This window comes from Narcine bancroftii, chromosome 4, assembly GCF_036971445.1.
Source record: "Narcine bancroftii isolate sNarBan1 chromosome 4, sNarBan1.hap1, whole genome shotgun sequence".
Classification (NCBI taxonomy): Eukaryota; Metazoa; Chordata; class Chondrichthyes; order Torpediniformes; family Narcinidae; genus Narcine; species Narcine bancroftii.
Window position 1 is genome coordinate 299,282,701 of NC_091472.1, and position 12,179 is coordinate 299,294,879.

A 12,179-nucleotide genomic window follows, 5' to 3' on the forward strand; every position below is an offset into this window, starting at 1 on the left:
TGTGGGGCATCACATCAGATGTGAAGGAAACTGTGGAGAACAGTTCATTGAATAAAAATTAATAGGATGAAAAGTATGGCTAGGGGAGAGTATTAGCAATCAAAGTGCAAGAAACAGAACAGACATGCTTAATAGCATTGTCAAGTATGGTGGAAGGGGAACCTAGCTCAAATGAAGACAAATTGGGAGTATTAAAAGAGTCCAAAAAAGCAGGGAGAATGCAAAGAACTCCTTACAAGCAGGACAGAAAAAAGTGTAGTCAAGAAAGATTGTGAGAATCCATGGATTCATAATGGATAGTGGTTACTAACTGATTCTCTGAACTTGAAACAGTGAAGTTGAGAAAATGTGGAAACTGGAAGCATGTGTGATAAAAGTGGGTTTGGTTCACAAGATCACAAGATAAAGGAACAGCCATTCAGCCCATCAAGTCTGCTCCACAACTCTACCCTGAGCTAAACTGGTCTCACATCAAGTTCCAAATTCCAGCCTTTTCCCCAAAACACTTGATAACCTGACTAATTAGACACCTATCAATCTCCTCCTTAAATTCCCCCAATCATCGGGCCTCCACAGCTGTATGTGACAAATTCCACAAATACATGACCTCTGGCTAAGGAAATTTCTCCTCGTCTCTGTTTTAAATGGGTACCTTCTAAATCTAAGTCTGTGCCTTTTCATCCTGGATCCACCCACCAAGGGAAACAACTTATCCACATCTACTCTGTCCAATCCTTTCAGCATTCAAAATGTTTCTGAGATCCCCTCTCATTCTTCTAGACTCCAATGAATACAGTCCAAGAGCCACTAAATGTTCCTCATATGTTAGCCCTTACATTCCAGGAATCATCCTGGTAAATCTTCTTTGTACTCTCTCCAACATCATTACACCCAAAACTGCACACAGTTCTCCAGATGAGGTCTCATCAGTGCCCCAGAGAGCCTCATAACACCTCTACTCTTATACACTATTCCTTTTGAAATGAATGCCAACAAAGCATTTGCTTTCTTTACTGCCAGTTGATGTAGGGGCTTTTTTAAAATTCTTTCATATCAACAGAGGAATTTAGAACCAATGCAAGGAGCAGCATCACAATAGTCACCAAAGTAAAGTGAGGGAGGGAGGATGAAGGAGAAATGATACAAGAATTTTTTTTGTGACGAACCCAGAGGACTCCAAATTCCAGAAGCAATAGAAATTCACCGAGACAAAAGTTGCTTTTAATATTCTTTTAACATATAATAAGATCAAACTTTAACTTACTACTATTAACTTAACCCCTTTCTAATTCCAAGTGCTCGTGTATGCAATATGTATATGTTCAGAAAAGTTCTTTGTTTCACAATCCAATCATTCACTTCTCCAAGTTCACTGGTATCAGGCAATTCTTATACTGTGCACAGAATTAAAAATTTATGAATCTTCACCGGCTCTGATGTTTAAAGTTAAATGTTTACCACTCAGGAAGGTTCTTGCTGGTTTCAGAGAGATATTTGTTGCTCATTGGACACACACACAAACTGAATTCCCCCGATCAGTCACTTCAGTGTCTTGCCAAAGAAACTTGCCCCATCATGGGTTTTCTAAATGACAACCTCTCCTTTCAGCCATTTCCTCTTGTAAGGACTACAAGGGTTTTGAACAGGCTGAACTCAGAACTCACAACCAGTCTTCAAAATGAAGTCTTTCAACAATGCTGATTTATTGCACTGTCGGCTGTTTAAATTCACTCTCTCCCTCTGATGACAGGAGTGATGTCATCACAGCGCCGGCATTTCCACTGTTGTCCATTGTTTCCCGCCGTATGGGAGGTCACGCGGGATGACGGCCGTTGGTCCCTGCAATATCCTCGCAACTGTCGCTTTCACCAGTCATTTTGTGAGCTGGGTTGCGACTCTGTTTGTGGGCCGCTACACAACCCCCTCCAGAAATGGTGATTGGAATGTCCACTGTCACTTTGGGCAGCCTACCTCTCTGTCCAGGGGCTGAGTCTTGACTGGCTAGCTAATATCTATATGGCCGGTTTCAAGTGGTCTTGGGTGAAGGATTCCTCTTTGTCAGCAATACCCAATACACACGTCGACCCATTATGGCTGACGACTCTGACCCCTCATATGGCCATTGGAGGGGAGATCGGTGTGCTCCCCTTTCCAGAAGAACACCAATAAATGTGCAAGTCCTGAGGGACAAAAGATTTAGGCTGGCTGTGCGGCAAGGGCTGTGGATGGTCTCAGGTACCCAATCTTTCCCTCAGCTGTTTCAGTACAACCATGGGGGTTTCTGGATCCTTGGCAGTGGCCAAAACTCTCCCAGGATTACCCAGGGTGCTCCATAGACCATTTCTGCTGCAGAGGCAGTGCATATCACCAGAAAGACCCAAGGTAATTCAACCGCCCAGTTGGGTTCCTTGATCCGGGCCATCAGGGCTGCTTTTAAGTATCTGTGCAACCGCTCCACCAACCTGTTGGCCTGTAGGTGATATGCCGTGGTATGGTGGAGTTGGGTTCCCAACAGTTTGGCTAGTGTTGCCTAGAGCCCCAAGGTAAACTACATTCCCCTGTCAGAGGTGAGATGTTGTGGGACTCTAAAACTGGACTCCCAGGTGTTGATTAGTGCTCTGGCACAGATCTCCATGGTCATGTCGGCCATCAGGACCACCTCCAGCCACCTTGTGGAACGGTCAACCATAGTAAGGAGGAATTTCACCCCTCGGGAAACTGGTAGCGGCCCCTTGATGTTGATGTTCTTTCTTCTTTGGCTTGGCTTCGCGGACGAAGATTTATGGAGGGGGTAAAAGTCCACGTCAGCTGCAGGCTCGTTTGTGGCTGACAAGTCCGATGCGGGACAAGCAGACACGGTTGCAGTGGTTGCAGGGGAAAATTGGTGGGTTGGGGTTGGGTGTTGGGTTTTTCCTCCTTTGCCTTTTGTCAGTGAGGTGGGCTCTGCGGTCTTCTTCAAAGGAGGTTGCTGCCCGCCAAACTGTGAGGCGCCAAGATGCACGGTTTGAGGCGATATCAGCCCACTGGCGGTGGTCAATGTGGCAGGCACCAAGAGATTTCTTTAGGCAGTCCTTGTACCTTTTCTTTGGTGCACCTCTGTCATGGTGGCCAGTGGAGAGCTCGCCATATAACACGATCTTGGGAAGGCGATGGTCCTCCATTCTGGAGACGTGACCCACCCAGCGCAGCTGGATCTTCAGCAGCGTGGACTCGATGCTGTCGACATCTGCCATCTCGAGTACTTCGACGTTAGGGATGAAAGCGCTCCAATGGATGTTGAGGATGGAGCGGAGACAACGCTGGTGGAAGCGTTCTAGGAGCCGTAGGTGATGCCGGTAGAGGACCCATGATTCGGAGCCGAACAGGAGTGTGGGTATGACAACGGCTCTGTATACGCTTATCTTTGTGAGGTTTTTCAGTTGGTTGTTTTTCCAGACTCTTTTGTGTAGTCTTCCAAAGGCGCTATTTGCCTTGGCGAGTCTGTTGTCTATCTCATTGTCGATCCTTGCATCTGATATATATGGTGCAGCCGAGATAGGTAAACTGGTTGACCGTTTTGAGTTTTGTGTGCCCGATGGAGATGTGGGGGGGCTGGTAGTCATGGTGGGGAGCTGGCTGATGGAGGACCTCAGTTTTCTTCAGGCTGACTTCCAGGCCAAACACTTTGGCAGTTTCCGCAAAGCAGGACGTCAAGCGCTGAAGAGCTGGCTCTGAATGGGCAACTAAAGCGGCATCGTCTGCAAAGAGTAGTTCACGGACAAGTTTCTCTTGTGTCTTGGTGTGAGCTTGCAGGCGCCTCAGATTGAAGAGACTGCCATCCGTGCGGTACCGGATGTAAACAGCGTCTTCATTGTTGGGGTCTTTCATGGCTTGGTTCAGCATCATGCTGAAGAAGATTGAAAAGAGGGTTGGTGCGAGAACACAGCCTTGCTTCACGCCATTGTTAATGGAGAAGGGTTCAGAGAGCTCATTGCTGTATCTGACCCGACCTTGTTGGTTTTCGTGCAGTTGGATAATCATGTTGAGGAACTTTGGGGGACATCCGATGCGCTCTAGTATTTGCCAAAGCCCTTTCCTGCTCACGGTGTCGAAGGCTTTGGTGAGGTCAACAAAGGTGATGTAGAGTCCTTTGTTTTGTTCTCTGCATGTTGATGTGGATGTGGATGTAGCTGAACATACGCCGTGCTGGCTCAGAAGTCTAGGGAAGTACTTTAGTGTGAGTTTGTACCTTGGATGCCTGGCAGAGTATGCAGGTCTTGGTCCATTGACTGATCTGCTTGCAGAGCCCTTGCCATACGAACCTGCTGGCCTCCATCTTTACCATGGTTCTGATGGCCAGATGCACCAAGTTGTGCACTGTATCAAAGACCTGCCGTCTCCATGCTGCCGGCACAATGAGCCAGGGTTTTTTTGGTGGCGATGTCGCAGAGGAGTGTCTGGTTGCCAGGGGCAATGACAACATCCTCCAGCTGTAGTCCAAAAAGCGCCATCCTGTACACTGGGATCTCAGGGTCATCGTGTTGTGCCTTTGCTAGGGCTGAATAGCCTATGCCCTGGGATAGGGCATGGACGAATTCGATGGCGGCATGGGAGAGTGCAATGGCAACCATATTTCTTGCCAGTGATGTGTTGGATGTCCACGGTGAATTCGGAGACGTACGAAAGGTGCCTCTGCTGCCTTGCCGAACACGGGTCAGACACTTTGTGGAAGGTGAAAGTTAGTGGTTTGTGGTCTGTGAAGACCTTGAATTGTCTGCCTTCCAGAAAGTATCAGAAGTGCCTGACTGCCAGGTACAGTGCCAACAGCTCCCTGTCAAAGGCACTGCATTTAAGTTCAGGGGGTGGGAGGTGCAGCTAAAAAAAGGCTGGGGGCTGCCATTGCTCATCGATTAGCTGTTCAATAACCCCTTCAACCGTTATGCTGGAGGTGTCCATTGTGAGGGCAGTTGGTTCCTCCGGCTTTGGGTGAACCAGAAGGGTGGTGTTATCCAGAGCATCCTTCGCCTTCTGGAATTCCCCCAAGGCTTCCCCATCCCAGGCAACATCTTTATTTTTCCCTGCCGTAAGCGTAAAAAGGGACACTTGATCAGAGATGCTGATTCTTCAGAGATGAATCGATGGTAGTTGAACATACCGACGAACTCCTGCAGCCCCTTCGCGGTGCAAGGTTTTGTGAACTGCTGAACAGCCTCCACTTTTCGGGCAGTGGTTTCACACTGTACCTGTCAATATGATGTCCTAGGAAGTCAATTCTGTCCTCCCCGACACTTGGTAGGGTTGATGGCCAGCTTGAACTCTAGCAAGTAGGAGAATCCGGGTGGGCCATGTGCTCTGAATGGTTGCAGCTGGCAATAGGATATCATCCAAGTAGATGAATGCAAATGGGAGGTCCTGGCCCACCACGTCCATCAGCCGCAGAAAAGTCTGAGCAGCATTCTTAAGCCCGAAGGGCATCCTCATGAATTCAAACAGGATGAAGGGGGTGATTATAGCAGTTTTTAGTAGGTCATCGGGGTGCACTGAGATTTGATAACCCCTGATTAAATAAACTTTTGAAAACACCCTTGCCCCTTGTAAGATGGTGATAAAGTCTTGGATATGGGGCACCCTCCTGCTGCCTTCAGGACCATGTTCAGGGGGAGGCCCAGGAGCTGCCTGATCTCTGCACTATCCCCAACTCCCCCATTTTCTTAAATTCCTCTTTGGTGAGGGCAAATTTTTTGAGGGGGATGGTGGTGCGCCCTGGCATGGAGCGGGGACCCCCTTGGTGAGTATGTTGTGCCTTACCCCTATGCTTTGGTTCCACAGAGGAGAATTTTGGCACCATGAATGAGGGGAACTCTGCCAGAATGCATTTGTCGGTGTCATCAGTCAGCGTGACAGCGTCAAGGAGGGGGGGCATTCTTTGAAAAGTTGTGGTGTGCACCAAATGCCTCCCTTTTAAGTCCACCAGCAGGCAGTGGGCACGCAGGAAAATGACTCTCAGGAGCAGTTGTGTTACTGCTGTGACAGTAAAAGTACATTTAAATTGGCGGCCAGCAAATCGTAGGGGCAGATTGCGTATAGAGGTGCTGTTCACTGCCTTCAGTGCCGGGCTCAGCTTGGCATTCCAGGTGTTGTAGGCCGAGGGGTGGGGGGTCGGGGTGGAGGAAGAAAGGACACTTATTTTGGCACTGGTGTCCACAAGGAACCACCTTCCTGACAGAGATCCCACATGTCGAGGAATCTGTCTTGTTGGCCAACTGCCTCAGCCATCAACGACGGAAACACGTAGGGTGGGCAGCATCGACAGCCCACCGCACCCCATTGTTGATGATAATAACAATATGGCTGGGTAGGGGTGTCCACTTGCCTCTTCGTCCGCTGTGACCTTGTTGCTGGCTGGGGTTTGGATCTGTTCCACCAAGGCGCCGTTTTCTTTCTCCTCTCTCTAGAGAGCATCCGCTCAGGCTGGGACTTTCCTCACTGACTGGTGCTTTGTTCTCCATCGCTAGGTTTAGATTCCTTCTATACCGTTGGAGGTCACCAATTGTAGCCAGCTTCTACCCCTGCTGTTTCGTTGTCCTGGGAGTCACGTTAGCGATTTCTGTCTGTGTCTGCTGCCACGCGATGTGCCAGCCCGATCTTCGCAATTGTGGGCTGCCACAATGGAACACTGCCATCGGCAAGCAGCAGCAATAATCAAGGATCCATACCACCCAGGATGTGGTCTGATCTCGTTGTAGCCATCAGAAGCGTTATGAGTGTGTAGCATAAATAAAAGTTTTCATAACATCTGGAAGGAGAACAAACACTTTTATGAGGTCATAACTAAGGGTAGGGTTCAACAGTAGTCTTCAGAAGGGTTCTGGGTTTAGACAGGAAACCAGGGTTATATGTTGGCAGATGGGGGCAGAACCAGGAGCAGGGCCAGCCATCAGCACAACACTCTATCAGTGAAACCCAGTTCATTGCATTCATCCCTTTCTGTAGAATTTAGGGTCTGTGAATAAAGACAGAGAACATGGGTTCAGAACAAGTGGTAAGAAAATATAGTTATTTACAAATCTAAGTGGTCCAGGGGTCGGGAGATCCTGATGAAGCACCTTAGCACCAGAGGGCCTTTCGCTCCTTGGGTCTCCTGGTCCCTTTGTGACAGAGGAGAGGCAGGCTGGTGTCCAGCTCGATGATGGAGGGGGGTGCTCTTTCCTCCTGAACTGGATCCCCCAAGGCCCTGACCAGTGAGAATGAGCTCCATGGCTCGCAGGGCACTTGAGGCAATGGACTCTCTGTTCCGGCAGGTGCTGGGTCTCTGATGGAGACGGTGTCCTCCCTACCATCCGGGTACTCCGTGCAGGCATACGTGGGGTTGACATGGAGCAGTTTCACCTTTTCCACCAGGGGGTCAATCTTGCTTCTTCTCACGTGCTTCCTAAGAAGGACTGGACCAGGACCAGACCAGGACCAGGACCAGACCAGACCAGTTTAATTCCCGATGCTGACTTTCTTTCAAAAGTGAAAAGAAGCTCATGAGGAGTAGCACTGGTCGCGGTACATAGTAGTGAATGGATAGAGTGGAGCGCAATGGAGAGGACATCCTGCCAGCGTGAGTCTGGAAGGCCTTTTGACCAAGGCCAATTGGACAACCTTCCAGACTGTGGTGTTCTCCTTTTCAACCTGCCCATTACTGCGGGGGTTGTAGCTGTAGTCCTGCTGGACGTGATGCCCTTCACCAGCAGGTACTGATGCAGTTCGTCACTTATGAAGGATGAGCCCCGGTCACTATGATTATAGCTGGGATACCCAAACAGAGTGAAAATGGAGTCTAGGGCATTCATAACAAATGAGGTGGACGTGTCTAGGCACAGAATGGCAAACATGAAGCAGGAGTACTCGCCAATGACAGAGAGGAAGAAGGTGTCCCGTTCATGGAGGGGAGAGGTCCCTTAAAATCGACGCTGAGCCATTCAAAGGGCCTGGATGACTTGATCAGGTGTGCTTTAGTGGGACGGTAGAAGAGCAGCTTGCACTCCGCACAGACCTGGCAAGACCTGGTCATTTCCCTGATGTCTTCTACAGAGTAGGGTAGATTGTGGACCTTGACAAAATGAGCCATGCGGGTGACCCCTGGATGGCAGAGCTCATTATAGCCCCCGTAGTGTGCAGAGGAGCTTCTTCTGGACAAGGCATCTGGAGAGTCATTAAGAGCTCCTGGCTGATAGGCAATGTCATAATTGTAGGTGGTGAGTTCGATCCTCCACCTAGCAATTTTGTCATTTTTGATTTTTTCCCCTCTTGACATTACTGAATGTGAATGCAACTGAGCGCTGGTCAGTGAGGAGAGTAAATTTCCTACCAGCCAGGTAGTGTCTCCAGTGCCTTACGGCTTCTACAATGGCTTGAACCTCCTTTTCCACCAATGGGTTCCGGAGCTCATGGCCTTGTAACGTCCGTGAAAAAAATGCAACTAGCCTGCCCGTCTGATTGAGGGTATGTCCGAAGCGTCGCTCTCCACTTGGAATGGTATATTCTCGTCCACCGCGTGCATGGCAGCTTTCACAATGTGGTTTTGGAGGTTGTTAAAAGCCATTTGGGCTTCAGCTGAGAGGAGGAAATTAGTGGCTTTTAAGATGGGGTAAACCTTAACAGCGTATTGAGGGAAGAGAAAAACCTCAGGCATGTCATCAAAGCCTTTGTGATCCCAACAGGGGGACACATCCTATTGAGATCAGTGCCAATTATTTAATTCTCCACCAAGTAGCCAAGGATAGCCAACCATTTAGTTCTGAACACGCACTTGTCAGAGTTATAAGTGATGTTCAGGGCTCTCAACTGTGTGGAGAAAGCTCTGAAGGTTGGCATCATGGTCTTCCAAGGTGTGGCCACAGATAATGACGTTATCAAGGTAGGGGAAGGTAGCCTTCAACCTATACTCGTCCATCATTCTGTCCATCTGTCTCTGGAAGATAGAAACACCAATAGTAATACTGAAAGGGACTCTCCAGAATTGATAAAGATGACCGTTAGCCTCAAATGCCATATGGACGGTCCTTGGAACGGATTGGCAGCTGGTGATAGGCGAGAAATATGTGGTAATTAGAAGGATACATCTTCAGTTTGTATTTTTGTACAGTCTGTGAGTCTAAGAAACTTTCAGTAGAGCCTGTGTTAATTAGGCAACTAGTGGAATGTCCATTTACCTTCACAGTCACTATAGGGTTGCTGAGCTGGTGAACTCTGTCCCGATCTAGGACCGTCAATGCTAGCTCCCCGGATACTCCATGCTCTTTATTCGAGTGGCCCCCACCATCCTGGATTTCCCTGCATGGGTAAGATGGCATCGACCTGATGGTCACCCTCCTTCTTCCTCCGATGATGACGGTGCTGAATTTGAATTTGGGTCGTGGCAAGATAGCCACCAAGCCTTTTCATGCCTTTTCCGAGGGTGGCATGTTGTGCAGCAAGTGGGTTCGGGTGAATTAGGGGAAGACAGCTTGGGGCTGGAATCGGATCCGGGAGCAGTGCAGGCCATGAACTTCCTCGGGCTTCCACTCACGAGGCAGACCCTCACCCAATGTCCTTTCTTTTCACAGCTGGAACATTTGGAGTCTTTTGCTGGGCAACGAGATGGGGGATGCTGGCTCTTTCCGCAAAAAAAGCACTCTTTGGCATGGGATGTGGCAGCCATCAGGGCAGAGGTAGCAGTAGTGGGAGCAGCCGGTCCTTGGGAGGACTCACCTTGCTGGGCAAGCTCACTGACTTTGAGATCTTCATTCTCGAGCAATTTGGCCAGCTCAACGTGGCTAGCCAGGTTCTTCTTACCCAATTCAAGTAGTTGCTGCCTCATCTATCTCGAGCGGATCCCTGCAAACTGTGTGTCCTGGATCTGTTCTTCCTCAGGAACACGGCCTGTAGCCGTTTCGTACCTCCACTTCTTGGCAAGCGTCCACAGATTCAGCAGGTAGTCATTGATGGTCTCTCTTGGCCACTGGTGACGTAGAGCAAGTCAGTGCCTCACCAGACTTCGTTCTGTGACTTCAGGTACCTAGCCTTCAACACCTCGATAGCAGTGTCATATGTAGAGCAGTCTCTGATGACTGCATAACCCTTTGTTCCAACCCTGGAAACAAGCGCCGACCTTCTGAGTTCCTTGGAGTGGAAGACGTCTCTGGTCGCGTTCAGGTAGGCCTACAGCCAAGTCGTGGGACAGAGGGTCTATCAGATGTGCTTCCATCGTTAGGGAATGAGCTAATAAAATTGTAGCATTAATAAAAGCTCTCATGACTGGAAGGAGAACAAACACTTTTATTAGCTCATAACTAAGGGTAGGATTCAACAATAGTCCTCAGAAGGATTCTGGGTTTAGGCGGAAAACCAGGGTTATATGTGGGCAGATGGGAACGGAGCCAGGAGATGGGGCCAGCCATCAGCACAACACACTACCTGTGAATCCCAGTTCACTGCAGGGTGCCTCAGGACTCATACCAAAATTACTTGCTATCCTTCCACCATCAGATTCCTAAATAACAGACTCAGAGACTCATTTAAATTTATTTTTTTTTAATTTAGACATACAATATGGTAACAAACCATTTCAACCATGAGTCTATGCCACCCAATTTACACCCAATTAAGCTACACCCTTGGTACGTTTCGAACAGTAGGAGGAAACCGGAGCCTACAGGGAAAACTCACGCAGACAGGGGTGAACATACAAACTTCTTACAAACAGTGCAGGATTCGAATCCCAGACTCAATTGCTGGTGCTATAAAGAAATTGCGCTAACTGCTACGCCAACTGTGCTGCACCCATTTAAGGACTCTTACCTGGCATGCCATTTATTACTGAATTTTTTTCTATATTTGCAGTTTGTTTACATTTATTTCTTTGTTTTGAATGCAGTAAAAGTCCTAAACTCCAGACCACGGGTATTGGGTCAGTCCAGATTTTCCGGATTCTTAGGCAGTACATCTATGGTGCTTATGCAATGCACACAGACATAATGCACGAACAAACCAACAGTTTGAGAAGTCTGGACTCTCAGGTGATCAGAATTTCTGCAATCTGGGTTTTTTGACGTTTACTGTACTTATCTTTTTCTTGAGTACAGTCGCATTACCAATAAGTAGAAATGATGCCTGGCCTGCAGTAACAAGAATCTCAGGATTGTATGTGATGTCATGCATGTACACTGACACTGACAATAACTATGAACTTGAATTTGAACTAAAAATGTAAAACTTACAAGCACATTAAAGTTTGCACCAATAAACTTGAGGAAGCAAAGGCAGGCACCGTGCTGAGGGAAAAGCAGCGAGGCAGAGAACACAATAGCATAGTACAGGCTCTTCAGCCCACAATGTTGTGCCAACCTTTAAATACCTACTTTATAAAACTAAATTTTCCCTACCTCCTAACTCTCTACTTTTCTTTCATCCATGTGCCTGTCTAAAAGTCTCTTAAATGTCCTTATTGTTCTGGCAATGGATTCCACTCACCCACAAATTGGTGTTAAAAAAAAAACCTCAACTTACCACTTATATTTCCCCTAAACTTTCCTCCCTTCACTTTGCACAGATGTTCTCTGGTGTTTGCTGCTCCAAGGTGCTGGCTGTTGACCTTATCCATGCGGCTCACAATCTTGTAGTCCTCTATTAAGTCACCTCTCATCCTTCGTAGCTCCAACAAGCCCGAGCTCTGTTAACCTTGCCTCATAAGATTTCCAATCCAGGTAACATCCTGGTAAAACTCCTCTGTACCCTCTCCATAGTTTCCACATCCTTCCTGCAATGAAATGACTAGAACTGAACATAATATTCTAAGTGTGGTCTCACCAGAGATTTATAGAACTGCAACATTACCTCACAATTCCAGAACTCAACCCCCCCCCCCCAGACTAATGAAGCCCAGCTTACCATAGGCCTTCTTAACTATCCTATCAACTTGCATGGCAACCTTGAGAGATCTATAGATTGGAACCCCAAGGTCATTCTTTTCCTCCACTCTGTTAAGTATCCGACCATTAATCCTGTACTCAGCCTTCAATTTTAACCTTCCAAAATGCATTACCTCACACAAATCTGGATTGAACTCCATCTGCCACCTAACTCTGCATCCAATCTATATTCTATTGCAACCCTACGACAAACTTCAACATTATCTACAACATCTTCAACCTTCGCAAACTTACTGACTCATC

At 47.9% G+C, this 12,179-nt stretch overlaps 1 protein-coding gene across 21 annotated transcripts in view; it reads right to left on the minus strand.

The window, feature by feature from the left end:
* erich2 (glutamate-rich 2) overlaps positions 1 to 12,179 on the minus strand; it is a 93,016-nt gene that overhangs the window by 41,832 nt on the left and 39,005 nt on the right. The gene's annotated exons all lie outside the window — the stretch shown is intronic.